Here is a 13109-nt window from a genome sequence, read left to right as displayed (position 1 = left end):
TGGAAGAAACTCGAAACCTAAACTTTTGTTTTTTAAAAAATAAGCAGATGGAACCGGATTCCCAAAAGTAGCTCAGAAAGAACCACGGAAGACATTGGCAAAGTTATCAAAGAACCAGCTCTTCAGAAGGCTCTGGGCCGGAAGGGATTTGGTCGGGGGGAAGGTTAAAGGAAAGTGTTCCCTAGGTTGGAGCCAGGACGGGGAGGAGGGTCGCTCCCCCGGACGCTGGCAGCGATGACGAGAAGCCAGGCAAAGACACTGTGCACCATTTACCGCGATGCAGTTAGATTTGAAACTGCAGTATAAAATGTTGGTAATTTGAAAGTCCACAGTAATCACATTTAGTCAAACTGATTGGATTTTGCTGTTCGGTGCCCTGCGGTCGGTTCTGACTCATAGCGACCCTACGTACAACAGAACAAAACACTGCCCAGTCCTGCACCATCCTCACAATCCTTACTACGCTTGAGCCCATTGTTGCAGCCACTGTGTCAATCCATTTCGTTGAGGGTCTTCCTCTTTTTCACTGACCCGTTACTTTACCAAGCATGGTGTCCTTCTCCAGGAACTGGTCTCTCCTGATAGCATGTCCAAAGTATGTCAGACGAAGTCTTGCCATTCTCTATCCTAAGGAGCATTCCGGCTGTACTTCTTCCGGGACAGATTTGTCCGTTCTTTTGGCAGTCTGTGGTATATTCAATATTATTAGCCAACACCATAATTCAAAGGTATCAATTCTTCTTCAGTCTTCCTTATTCATTGCCCAGCTTTCACATGCGTGTAAGATGATTGAAAAAACCATGGCTTTGGTCAGGCGCACCTTAGTCTTTAAAGTGACATCTTTATTTTTTAACACTTTAAAGAGGTCTTCTGCAGCAGATTTCCCAAAGCAATACGTCCTTTGATTTCTTGAGCGCTGCTTCCATGGGTGTTGATTGTGGATCCAAGTGAAATGAAATCCTTGACAACTTCAATCTTTTCTCCATTTATCAGATGCTGCTTATGGGTTCCGTTGTGAGGATTTTTGTTTTCTTTATGCTAAGGTGTAATCCACACTGAGGGCTATGGTCTTTGATCTTCATCAGTAAGCGCTTCAAGTCCTCTTCACATTCAGTAAGCAAGGTTATGTCATCTGCATATCACAGGTTGTTAATGAGTCTTCCTCCAATCTTGATGCCCCGTTCTTCTTCATACAGTCCAGCTTCTCCGATTATTTGCTCAGCATACTGATTGAATAAGTATGGTGAAAGGATACAACTCTGACACACCTTTCCTGACTTTAAACCACACAGTATCCCCTTGTTCTGTTCTAATGACTGCCTCTTGATCTACGTACAGGTTCCTCATGAGTACAATTAAGTGTTCTGGAATTCCCATTCTTCGCAACGCTATCCATATTTTGTTATGATCCACACAGTCGAATGCCTTTGCATAACCAATAAAACACAGGTAATTCTCTGCTTTCAGCCAGGATCCATCTGACATCAGCAATAATATCCCTTGTTCCATGTTTTCTCTGAATCCGGCTTGAATTTCTGGCAGTTCCCTGTCAATGTACTGCTGCAACCACTTTTGAATGATCTTCATCAAAATTTTACTTGTGTAATTGGGGAAAAGACAGTCTCTTTAACAAACAGTGCTGGCATAACTGGATCTCCATCTGCAAAAAAATGAAACAAGACCCATACCTCAAACCATGCACAAAAACTAACTCAAAATGGATCAAAGACCTAAATATAAAATCTAAAATGATAAAGATCATGGAAGAAAAAATAGGGACAACTCTAGGAGCCCTAATACGTGGCAGAAACAGAATATAAAACATAAGTAACAATGCACAAACACCAGAAGAGAAACTAGATAACCAGGAGCTCCTAAAAATCAAACACTTATGTCATCAAAAGACTTCACCAAAAGAGTAAAAAGACAGCCTACAGACTGGGAAAAAAATTTTGCCTACAACAAATCCGATCAGCATTTAATCTCTAAAAGCTACAAGATACTGCAAACCCTCAACAATAAAAAGAAACCCAATTACAAAATGGGCAAAGGATATGAACAGGCACTTCACCAAAGAAGACATTCAGACAGCTAACAGACACATGAGGAAATGCTCAAGGTCATTAGCCATCAGAGAAATGCAAATCAAAACTACAATGAGATACCATCGTACCCCAACAAGACGAGCATTAATCCAAAAAACACAAAATAATAAATGTTGGAGAGGTTGTGGAGAAACTCGAACACTTATACACTCTTGGTGGGAATGTAAAATGGTACAACCACTCTGGAAATATGTTTGGCACTTCCTTAAAAAGCTAGAAATACAAGTACCATACGATCCACCTATCCCACTCCTTGGAATATATCCTAGAGAAATCAGATCCGTCACACGAATAGATATATGCACACCCATGTTCATTGCAGCACAGTTCACGCTAGCAAAAAGATGGAAACAACCTGCGTGCCCATCAACAGACGAATGGAAAAACAAATTATGATATATTCACATAATGGAATACTACGCAACAATAAAGAACAACAAGGAATCCGTGAAACATCTTATAACATAGAGGAATCTGGAAGGCATTATGCTGAGTGAAATAAGTCAGTCACAAAAGGACAAATATTGCATGAGACCACTATTAGAAGAACTCAGGAAAAAGGTTTAAACACAGAAGAAAACATTCTTTGATGGTTACCAGGGTGAGGAAGGAGGGAGCGGGTATTCACTAAGTAGATAGTAGACAAGAATTATCTTAGGTGAAGGGAAGGACAACACACACTACAGGGGAAGTCAGCCCAACTGGACTAAACCAAATGCTAAGAAGTTTCCTGAATACAACCAAACACTTTGAGGGACAGAGTAGCGTTTGGGGTGGCGGTGGTCTGGAGACCATGATTTCAGGGGACATCTAGGTCAATTGGCATAACAAAGTTTATTAAGAAAATGTTCTACATCCCACTTTGGTGAGTGGCATCTGGGGTCTTAAAAGCCCGCGAGTGACCATCTAAGATGCATCAATTGGTCCCAACTCACCAGGAGTAAAGGAGAATGAAGAACACAAAAGACACGAGGAAAATATTAGCCCATGAGACAGAAAGGGCCACATAAACCAGAGACTTCATCAGCCTGAGACCAGAAGAGCTAGATGGTGCCGGCTACCACCAATGACCGCCCTGACAGGGAACACAACAGAGAGTCCCTGATGGAGCAGGAGAAAAGTGGAGTGGAGAACTCAAATTCTAATAAAAAGACCAAACTTAATGGTTTGATTGAGATTGGAGGGACCCCGGAAGATATGACCCCTGTACTCTCTGTTGGGCTAGAGCTGAAACCATTCCCGAGGCCAACTCTTCAGACAAAGATTAGACTGGACTATGGGACATAAAGTGATACTCGTGAGGAGTGTGCTTCTTAGCTCAAGTAGATACATGAGACTAAATAGGCACCTCCTGTCTGGAGGTGAGATGAGAAGGCAGAAAGGGTCAGGAGCTGGTTGAATGGACATGGGAATTCAGGAGTGGAAAGGAGGGGTGTGCTGTCACAGTACAGGAAGAGCAACTGGGGTCACATAGCAATGGGTGTATAAATTTTTGTATGAGAAAGTGACTTGAATTGTAAACGTTCACTTAAAGTACAATAAAAAAATTTTACTTGTGTGTGATATTAATGATATTGTTCGATAATTTTCACATTCTATTGGATCACCTTTCTTTCGAATAGGCATAAATATGAATCTCTTCCAGTCAGTTGGCCAGGTTGCTGTCTTCCTAATTTATTGACATACACCAGTGAGTACCTCCAGTGCTGCATCCATTTGTGAAACATCTCAATTGGTATTCCTTCAGTTCCAGGAATTGGAATTGTTTTTCGCCAGTGTCTTCAGTACAGCTTGGACTTCTTCCTTCAGTACCATCAGTTCTTGATCATATGCTATCTCCTGAAATGGTTAAACGTCAACCAATTCTTTTTGGTGCAGTGACTCTGTATATTCCTTCCATCTTTTATGCTTTCTTCATTGTTCAGTATTTTGCTCATAGAATCCTACACTATTGCAACTCGAGGCTTGAATTTTGTCTCCAGTTCTTTCAGCTTGAGAAATGCTGAGTGTATTCTTCCCTTTTGGTTTTCTAACTCCAGGTCTTTGCACATGTCACTAGTGGGGATATATGCCATTAAAATATGGATGTATAAAGTCCTCTGTGCTGCACAGCATATTGAGACTTGTCCCCAACATGTTGAGACTTGTCACGACTTGTTTTTCCAAACCCGTTACTGATTAGCTTGTTTACCTGAATTCCTCCTCCCTTGCCCGAAACTTATTGTTATTCACCCAAAGCCCATTGTTCTGTTATTTGCTTCACTGTTTGCTGTATTGACTATAAAATAAACTCCTAGGACTGAAGCTGGGTTCGACTCCTCAGAGTGACCCTCCTGGCCCCACTTCTCTGTAAGAGTGGTGGCATTGGTTATTGTCTCCGCCACCCTGACAACTGTCGCCGCTGCAACATCACCATAATACTTTGTCTTCTGGAGCCTCCCTTTGAAATCTCTGTTCAGCTCTTTTAGTTCATTTCTTCCTTTTGCTTTAGCTACTCAATGTTCAAGAGCAAGTTTCAGAGTCTCTTCTGACATCCAGTTTGGTCTTTTCCTTCTTTCCTGTCTTTTTAATGACCTTCTGCTTTCTTCATGTATGATGTCCTTGATGTCATTGCACAACTTGTCTGGTCTTCGGTCATTAGTGTTCAGTGCATCAGATCTATTCTTGAGATGGTCTCTAAATTCAGGTGGGATATACTCAAGGTCATACTTTGGCGCTCGTGGACTTGTTCTAATTTTCTTCAGTTTCAACTTGAACTTGCATGTGAGTAATTGATGGTCTGTTCTGCAGTCATCCCCTGGCCTTGTTCTGAATGATGATATTGAGCTTTTCCATCATCTCTTTCCACAGATGTAGTCGATTTGATTCCTGTGTATTCCATCTGGTGAGGTCCACATATACAGTCGCCTTTTATGTTGTTGAAAAAAAGTATTTGCGATGGTCTTGCAAAATTCTATCATGCGATCTCTGGCATCATTTCTATCACCAAGGCCATATTTTCCAACAACTGATCCTTCTTTGTTTCCAACTTTCGCATTCCAATCACCAGTAATTATCAATGCATCCTAATTGCATGTTTGATCAATTTCAGACTGCAGACTTTGGTAAAAATTATCAATTTCTTCATCTTTGGCCTTAGTGTTTTGTGTGCAAATTTGAATAATGGTCGCATTAACTGGTCTTCCTTGTATGCATATGGATATTATCCTATCACTGACAGCGTTGTACTTCAGGATAGATCTAGAAATGTTCTTTTTGACGATGAATTCAACACCATTCCTCTTCAAGTTGTCATTCCTGGCACAGTAGACCGTATGATTGTCCAATTCAAAATGGCTATTTCTAGCCCATTTCAGCTAACTAATGCCTCGGATATCGATGTTTATGCAGTCCATTTAATTTTTTAAGATTTCCAATTTTCCTAGATTCATACTTCGTACATTCCACGTTCCAATTATTAATGGATGTTTCCAGCTGTTTCTTCTCATTTTGAGTCATGCCACATCAGCAAATGTAGGTCCCAAAAGCTTTACTGCATCCATGTCATTAAGGTCGACTCTACTCTGATGAGGCAGCTCTTCCCCACTCGTGTTTTGAGTGCCTTCCAACTTGAGGGGCTCATCTTCCGGCACTATATCAGATAATGTTCCACTGCTATTCATAAGGTTTTCACTGGATAATTCTTTTCAGAAGTAGACCGCTAGGTCCTTCTTCCTAATCTATCTTAGTCTGGAAGCTCCACTGAAACCTGTCCACTCTGGGTGACCCTACTGGTATTTGAATACAGGTGGCATAGCTTCCAGCATCACAGCAACGGGCAAGCCCCCACAGTATGACAAAGTGACAGGCATGTGGATATTGGATATTAGGATATCGGAAACATCAGCACTAGAAAGAAGAAACAACCTGATCATCTTAATAAAACAAAAAAAACCCAAACCCATTTCTATGGAGTCATTCCCACTCAGGGTGACCCTATGCGTTATGGACTAGAACTGAGCTCCGTAGGATTTTCTTGGCTGTGCTCTTTAGGGAAGCAGATCGCCAGAGCTTTCTTCCGCAGTGCTGCTGGGTGGGTTCCAACGGCCAGCCTTTCAGTTAGTAGTCCAGCACCCCCTGTGCCACCGAGGGATGATCATCTTAGTACTCTGCAGAAAGGGCAAATAACACACTCTTCCACCTCTTCTTGATTTTTAAAATGCTATTTGAAAACTAGGAATAAAAAGATTTTTGTTGGTGGTGGTGGTTTGTTTTTTAAGCAAAGGCAAAGTAATTCATGTATAGAGTCAAGAATCAATAGTACAAACCAAAAACCAATTCCATTGCCTTCTAATGTTATTTCCTCACTGCTGCTGGGTGGGTTTGAACCACCAGCCTTTTGGGCAGTAGCCAAGCATGTTTGCATCACCCAGGGCCCTCCATCAATAGTATTGTTGTTGTTGTTAGGTGCCGTTGAGTGAGTTCCAACTCACAGCAACCCTATGCACAACAGAACGAAACACTGCCTGGTCCTGTGCCATCCTCACAATCCTTGCTGTGCTTCAGCCCATTGTTGCAGCTACTGTGTCAATCCATCCCATTGAAGATCTTCCTCTTTGTCACTGACCCCTCTGCTTTACCAAGCTTGATGTCCTTCTCCAGGGACTGGTACCTCCTGATGACATGTCCAAATACATGAGACAAAGTCTCGCCGTCCTTGCTTGTAAGGAGCATTCTGGCTGTACTTCTTCCAAGACAGATTTGTTCATTCTTCTGGCAGTCCATGGTATATTTAATGTTCTTCGACAACACCATAATTCAAAGGCATCAATTCTTCTTCAGTCTTCCTTATTCATTGTCCGGCTTTCGCAAACATATGAGGCAACTGAAAATACCATGGCTTGGGTCAGGAGCACTTTAGTCCTCAAGGTGACATCTTTGCTTTTTAACACTTTCAAGATGTCTTTTGCAGATTTGCCCAATGCAATATGTCATTTGATTTCTTTTCTCTCTCTCTCTCTCTCTCTCTCTTATTTTTTTCATTGTGCTTTAGGTGAAAGTTTACAGAACAAATTAGTTTCTCATTAAACAATTAATACACATACTGTTTTGTGACATTGGTTGCCAATCTCTCAATGTGTCATCACTCTCCCCTTCTCGACCTCGAGTTCCACATTCCCTTCATCCAGCTTTCCTGTCTCTTTCCGCCTTCTCATCTTTGCTTTTTGGCTCGTGTGCCCATTTTGTCTCCTATACATAGTTGAACTACGTGTGTTATTGTTTGTTTTCTAGGCCTGTCTAACATTTGGCTGAAGGTTCAACCTCAAGAGTGACTTCAGTACTCAGTTAAAAGGGTGTCCAGGGGCCATACTCTTGAGGCTTCTCCAGTCTCTGTCAGGCCAGTGAGTCTGGTCTTTTTTTGTGAGTTAGAATTTTGTTCTACATTTTTCTCCAGATCTGTCCAGGACTCTCTATTGTTATCCCTTCAGAACAGTCAGTGGTGGTAGCCAGGCACCATCTAGTTGTAGGGACTCAGTCTGGTGGAGTCCGTGATAGTTGTGGTCCATTAGTCTTTTAGACTAATCTTTCTCTTGTGTCTTTGGTTTTCTTCATTCTCCCTTGCTCCAAACTGGGTGGGACCAGTAGACGTATCTTAAATGGCCACTCACAAGCTTTTAAGACCCCAGACACTGCTCACCAAAGTAGGATGTAGAACATTTTCTTTATAAACTATGTTATGCCAATTGAGCTAGATGTCCCCCAAGACCATGGTCCCCAGCCCTCAGCCCAGTAACTCGGTCTTTCAAGGGGTTTGGATGTGTCTATGGTTGTTTGATTTCTCGACTACTGCTTCCATGGGGTTGATTGTGGATCCAAGTAAAATGAAATCCTTGGCAACTTCAATACTTTCTCAGTTTATCATGATCTTGCTTACTGGTCCAGTTGTGAGGATTTTTATTTGTGTTGAGATGTAATCCATACTGAAGGTTGTAGTCTTTGATCTTCAAATCCTCTTTGCTTTTGGCAAGCACGGTGGTGTCATCCGCATATCGCAGGTTGTTAAAGAGTCTTCCTCCAATCCTGATGCCCCATTCTTCTTCATACAGTCCAGCTTCTCAGATTATTTGCTCAGCATACGGATTGAATAAGTATGATGAAAGAATGCAACCCTGATGCACACCTTTCCTGACTTTAAACTACACAGCATCCCCTTGATCTGTTTGAACAACTGCCTCTTGATCTATGTACAGGTTCCTCATGAGCACAATTCAGTGTTCTGGAATTCCCATTCTTCTCAGTGTTAGCCCTAATTTGTTATGATCCACGCAGTTGAATGCCTTTGCATAGTCAATAAAACACAGGTAAACATCTTCCTGGTATTCTCTGCTTTCAGGCAAGACTCATCTGACATCAGCTGCCTGGCCAACTGACAAAATATTTTACCAGATGAAAATGTAAACTTGCACATCCCCAAGGAAGTGATAAACAAAATTAGAAACCAAGGAACAACCAGGAGAAAATATTTGTCATAAATGTTATAACTAACGGGATAATATTTCTCATTGATAAACAGCGCACTAAAATGGATAAGAAATGAATGCATCCTAATAGAAGGGGGGAAAATGGGCCAAGGATTTGAATACATAAGTCACAGAAAAGAACCACAGATGGCGGACAACTCAAAAAGAATAAAAGAGCTCTGCTAGAAATCAAAGGAACGATAATGGAAAGCTCGAAGAGATGCATTTGTTTCATCTTTTGGAATCAGTAAACAATTCTTTTCTTCTCTTTTAAAATTAAAAGATACTACTACTCATTGCCCAAGGATGAATACTTTGACATTATCTTTTGCTCTGGCAGTTTGGAAAGATATGGAGGGTTTTTTTAAATGTTTTTAACCCTTTGACCTAGAAATGTGACTTCTGGGAATTTTTCTTGAGGACGTAATCAGAGTAAAGGGAAAATCTGACATGCAATGATGTTAAACATCCATTACTGTCAAGTCGATTCCAAATCATAGTGACCCTCTAGGACAGGGTAGAACTGCCGCCGTAGTTTTCAAGGCTGTAATCTTTATGGAAGCAGACTGCCACACCTTTCTCCCGCGGAACGGCTGGTGGTTTTGAACTGCCAACCTTTTAGTTAGCAGCTGAGTGCTTTAACCATTGCACCACCAGGGCTTCTATGACGTTTAGTGCGGCATTATTCGTGAAAGCCAGAAAGAGAAAGCAGCTTAAAACCACAAAATGGTAGAATAATGACATGTGTCGTGGAATAGTCATATTTAAGACTCTTAAGCAACCGTTAAAAATACTGTATTTTTTAAAAAGTAACGTCGTGGAAAGTGCTAAGGTTGCCGACTAAACCCAAAGAAAACCCATTGCCATCAAGTCGATTCCAACTAATAGCGACCCTACAGGACAGAGTGGAACTGCCCTACAGGTTTCCAAGGAGCCACTGGTTGGATTTGAACTGCTGACTTTTGGTTAGCAGCCGAGCTTTAACCACTGCACTACCAGGGCTCACATGTTGTTGAAGGAAAAACTAAAAACCTCTCCATAAACTTGATTTCCAATTATTTTAGCACTTAGGCATTTAAAAAGAGTGAAAGGAATTACACCAAAACATTAACAGTGACTATAACTAGGCTTTGGAATTGCATGTAATCTTTTTAAATTTCTGTCTTATATTTTTTCTGAGAATCCCATGTTTTCGCAATGGACATGAGTTACTTTTAGAAGCAGAAAAAAAAATTTAGAAGGAAAGAAAAATTGAATAAACTTTGTACTATTTTGTTCTTAAAATGTCTGTCAGTTTCTTTTTTTTTTTTTTTTTGTAAGCAAACAAAATCACAAGCGAAAAAGGGAAAAACAAGTGAAAAAATCCTCTCTCCTACCACTATGGCCACAAGTTAATTTTTGCTAATTTTGTTACATTTTTTTCCTTGAATTTTTATATAAACATAATATATGTACAATTTTATATTCTCCAGCCTCTTAATATTGTATTACAAGCATTTCCCTAATGAAAGAACTGTCCTCTTTTTATTACATATTTGAAATGCATTTTCTGAGCATAAGTTTTATTAACTGAAAGAAAATGAAATAAACTTTATCTTTTGGCACAGGAAAACAGACATCTAGTGAGAAAAAAAAAAGACCAATTAAAAGAGAAAGCCCATGGATATAAAGACTTGTACAGAAGATTATTAACAACCTGTGATATGCAGATGACACAACCTTGCTTACTGAAAGTGAAGAGGACTTGAAGATCAAAGACCACAGCCTTCGGTATGGATTACGCCTCAACATAAAGAAAACCAAAATCCTCACAACAGAGAGAGTATTGAAGTTGTCAAGGATTTCGTTTTACTTAGATCCACAATCAACACCCATGGAAGCAGCAGTCAAGAAATCAAATGACGCATTGCATTGGGCAAATCTGCTACAAAAGACCTCTTTAAAGTGTTCAAAAGCAAACATGTTACTTTGAGGACTAAGGTGCGCCTGACCCAAGCCATGATATTTTCAGTCACTTCATATGCATGCGAAAGCTGGACAGTGAATAAGGAAGACCAAAGAAGAATTGATGCCTTTGTATTATGCTGTTGGCCAAGAATATTGAATATACCACGGACTGCCCAAAGAACGAACAAATCTGTCTTGGGAGAGGTACAGCCAGAATGCTCCTTAGAATGGAGAATGGAGAGACTTTGTCTCACGTACTTTGGACATGTTATCAGGAGGGACCAGTCCCTGGAGAAGGACAACGTGCTTGGTAGAGAAGAGGGTCAGCGAAAAAGAGGAAGACTCTTAAGATGGGTTGACACAGTGGCTGCAACAATGGACTCAAGCATAACAATGATTGTGAGGATGGTACAGGACCAGGCAGTGTTTCATTCTGTTGTACACAGGGTCACTATGAGTCAGAACCAACTCGACGGCACCTAACAAGTAACAGAAGAGTACAAGTCTTAATTTTCATGTTAAAAATTTTTGCAGAGATTTGAAAGAGTGTATGTGCTATAAAAATGAGCATTATTGATTCAAACTATTAATTTTTTAATTAAAGCTTTAAAGAGATTCTCCCCTTTCCTGCTTGTTCCTTGATTTCGTTTCTAAAATATTTTTTTGAACCAAGACTGTCTTACATCAAGGGGTAAGAGCCTGGTTATGTTATCTTGGATTTTCAATATGGTTGTTCACAAATTGTTTTATTTCCAAAGAAGCACCAGGCTTCAAAAATAGGACCTTGAAAATAGAAAAAGGGGGAGTTTTAAAGTGCAAATCTTACTTATTTCAGAATCCTTCAATAAACTTCCAATCTGGTTTCTCTTCTAGGAACTGAACAAATAAAAAGTGGGTAAGAAGGAAAAGTGTGTACGGAAAGTCTGAATTAACATCTCTCTTTGTTACCTCAGTTTTTGAGAAAACAGGTGAGGGATTTGCTTGTGTATACCTTACAAACGGAAGTTCCTCCCTCAATTGGATGGAATAAGAAATGGCAAATTTGTACAGGAAAAAGGGAAATTATCTAAAGAGAGTTTTAAAGGTATCAAGTTTTCTACACGTCGGGTCTGAGTTTCTCTGAAAACTATCTTGGTCACGTTTGTTACAGTGGTTTCAAAAAACTCTATGATTAAATCTTTAATTTATTACAAAAGGTATCCTGTAGGCATTGAGTCAATTCCAACTCATGGTGACCCCGTGTGTTACAGAGCGAACTCCTCTATAGGGTTTTCTTGGCTGTAATCTTTACAGAAGCAGATCTCCAGGCCTTTCTTCTGTGGTACCAGTGGGTGGGCTTGTGGTCAAGCATGAACTGTTTGCACCACCCAAGAACCTTACAAAAGGTATAAAGGATGATATAATGAACTTCCATATTAAGAATAAAACCATATTAAGAAATAAAACGCATTTTAAAGAATAGAAATATTTCATATATTCCTGTCAGAGGAAACCAAATTACTATAACTAAAGTGAAAAGCAAAATTCATCGAAGTTTAACATTGAAATGGGTTCACTAATAGGAATTGAACTTAAAGTTTTTGATATTTCTGCAGCAAAATACTAGGCAGCCTCTAAACCAAATCAAACCTGACAATGTAAACGTATTTCCACATCCATTTTATTAGGACAAAAGAAGCAAACTAACAACAAAATGTGTCCTTTGTTCCTATTTTGGTTAAAGAAGAAACCTGGGAGCATGTCAACATGTTTTCATAGATGTGTAAAAATAATCTGCAAGAAGAGGATTCCAAGTATTCACAATGGTCATCTTTGGGGATTATGAGTGATTTTTTAGAATTTGGGATTTGGGTTTTTTGTTGTTTTTTTTTTTAAGCATGAAGCAAGGAGGCCCTGGGTAGCACAAATGGTTAAGTGCTCCACTACAAGGGGAAAGGTTGGCAGTTCGAACTCAGCCAGAGGTGCCTCGGAATAAAGGCCTGGCAATCTGCTTCTGAAAGGTCACGGTCTTGAAAACCATGTGGAGCACAGTTCTACTCTGCACATACCGGGTCGCCATGAATCAGAATCAACTCGAAGGCAACTAACAATCATAACAGCATGAAGCAAGTATGCCTTTCATAATAATAATAAACAGCTATCCCAAATTCTTACAAGGAAGCTACTAAATGACAATTCACTTCAAGGACAAGACAGTCTTCGTCTTGTTCTATGTTTTTGTTGGGTGCCGTCAAGTTGGTTCCAACTCATAACGACCCTGTGTACAACAGAACAAAACCCTGCCCGGTCCTGCTCCATCCTCACAATCGTTATGCTTGAGCCCGTTGTTGCAGCCACTGTGTCAATCCGTCTCGTTGAGGGTCTTCCTCTCTTTCGATGACCCTCTACTTTACCAAGCATGATGGCCTTCTCCAGGGACTAATCCCTCCTGATAACATGTACAAAGTATGTGAGATGTTGTCTCGCCATCCTTGCTTCTAATGAGCACTCTGACTGTACTTCTTCCAGGACAGATTTATTTGTTCTTCTGGCAGTCCGTGGTATATTCAATATTCTT

Source organism: Trichechus manatus, unplaced genomic scaffold, assembly GCF_000243295.1.
Source record: "Trichechus manatus latirostris isolate Lorelei unplaced genomic scaffold, TriManLat1.0 scaffold00113, whole genome shotgun sequence".
Lineage (NCBI taxonomy): Eukaryota > Metazoa > Chordata > Mammalia > Sirenia > Trichechidae > Trichechus > Trichechus manatus.
This window is presented reverse-complemented; position numbering follows the sequence as displayed.